Raw genomic sequence first — 2,373 nt, forward strand, 5'->3', positions numbered from 1 at the left:
TCGAAGACAATCTGGGAGTATTTTGGGGGAGAAAACAATATGATCAAAATGTATGAATGTTTAGAGGAGGGGTTTTCAGTATGTTCACAGAATTTTGCCCCCTCTATGGTAAAACATTGTCATCACTCCCCAAAGAAATCCTGTGATCTTCATCTAGCCTCTGAGTCCTTCCATTCCCCACCTGACTTACCTGTGAGTCTCCTTTACACCTATAAATAGATTTGCCAATTCTAAATATTTCCTGTAAGTACAGTCACTCAGATTCTTTTGTGACTGGCTGCTTTTAAAATCTCAAATGTACAATCTTAGTATTATAATTCTTTCAAGGCTCAGCAGTATCCTGGCTACTTTATTGTCAACTTGACACAAGTTAGAGTTATTTTGGAAGAGGGATTATAAATTTAAAAACAAACAAAACAAACAGTGCCTATAAAAAAATCTGCCTGTAGGCAAGTCTAAGGTCATTTTCTTATTAGTGACTGATGTGGGACAGTCCAGCCTGTTGTGAGTGGTACAACCCCTGAGCACTTAGCTCTATAAGGGAACTGCTGATCAAGCTAGGAAAGGCAGTCTAGTAAGCAGCACTCCTTTAGGGGCCTCTGCATCAGCTCCTGCCTCCAGCTCACACCCAGTTTGAATTCCTGCATTGGCTTCCCTGTTCATCCTGAGACTTGCGGAGAAAAACTAAGTCTACTGTTTTGGGCCAAATATAAAGCAAACTTTAGTATATATTAAATACTGACCAAAGGACAGGCTTTAGTCAGGACCATTCCAAGAACTATAGCCCCAGCACTCCAGGAAGTTACCAGGTCCTTGTGCAGACAGGACTTAAAGGTTTATTGTTGGCATTACAACTGCATTCCGCAGCACAGGGCTGTACCCGATGATTATCAAAGTTGTTATCAGTTAGCTGCCTATTCATATTGGTTTTTCTTTGTGTAGGTTGCTTCCTCCCAGAAAGTCCACTGCCAGTGTCGCTCACTACAGTAGTCTCGACGGATAATATGTTCACTCAGTGGCACATGTTACTTGGGCTGGAGAAAAAGATATTGTGAAACTTAAGGACTTGAAGCATTAGAGCGGTAGAACTGATGTGTGTCCACAGGGAGGCTGAGAAAGCTACAACTTTGAAACAGAATCATAGTTGACTGCCAAGTAATTTTCCTGAGCAAGAAAAGTCTCAGAATAATGAATAGGAAGAAAAAGTCTCTGCCACCCTCATTCCTGCTGTGTACTTTTCTCAGCACTTTTTTTTTTTTTTTTTTTTGGCTTGTGAATAGCAGGTAAATCTATCTAAGCACCTTTCTCCTTCTATTGTATACCTTGAGACATTTCACCCTCCTACACATAAATTAGATATAGAAGATTGGTATTGTTAGTTATCTTTAAAGTGGACAACTTGCCATTAACTATGAAATTTGAAGACTCCGATACATAATCCTCAAACCAGTCTTCTACCTGATGTGATTGCAAATATTTCGTCTTGTCATATTCCTGACTCTCCTTACTCTTTTTTTTTTTTTTAAGATACTATGTGCTTTTAATAGCTCATCGCTGGGAACATTTCATAATCAAGAGCAAGTTAATAGGCTAGCATTTAAAAATGTAGACTTTAATAAGTGTACAGGGCAGCTTGTGGGGCAGCTGACCGAGATACACAGTGTAGGAGATACAAGTGACCACCTGGAGTTTCTGTACTTCATTCTGCTCACAGAATATTTATTAAGGTTGTTTAATATATGACTTTTCATTTGACATTGTGGAAGTCCTTTATTGTAAAGCTAACCCTTCTGTCTGGTGACAAGCAGCAGCCACGACGGTCACTCTGGACCCCCACGCTGGATAAATTCCATTTCCTCTTGAGACATAGGTTTCCTTCTGTATTTCTGAGGTAATGATTTTATAATTTCTGCAGTGTCTGGTGGCCCCTGGTGCATCAGTAAATCGGGGGACGTACTTCCTTTAGAATGCTGTGAAATTGCAGAGGAGTGGGAGGGGAGCACTGCAGACCCCAAAGCTTCTGAGGCACTGAGTTTAGGTTTGTCTCTTCTGTGAGGGAACTTTATTAATGGAGCGTGTGGCTTCACTACCTGCACGACCCTGGTGGCGGAAGCCATCTTGCTGCCCATCGTGACCCCCGAGCAGGGGCCTCTCCTTACTCTTACTTCACTTTTTTGACAGTGCCTATGAAGCATAAAAGGGTCTTGTTTTGGGTTTTTTTTGTCTTATGTTTTATTTTACTTATACAATTTAATTAAAATGCATCCCTTTCCTCTTTCCCTTTTTATTCTCCAGCTCCTCCCAATTTTCCTTCTTGTAACTTCTCCCTTGCTTTCCAACTCTCATATGTATGTTTCTGTACACGTGTACACT

The 2,373-nt window shown here is 40.8% G+C and overlaps 1 pseudogene; it reads right to left on the minus strand.

The window, feature by feature from the left end:
- On the minus strand, positions 1,520–2,149 carry Mrps36-ps1 (mitichondrial ribosomal protein S36, pseudogene 1; annotated as a pseudogene).

Source organism: Mus musculus, chromosome 17, assembly GCF_000001635.26.
Source record: "Mus musculus strain C57BL/6J chromosome 17, GRCm38.p6 C57BL/6J".
Lineage (NCBI taxonomy): Eukaryota > Metazoa > Chordata > Mammalia > Rodentia > Muridae > Mus > Mus musculus.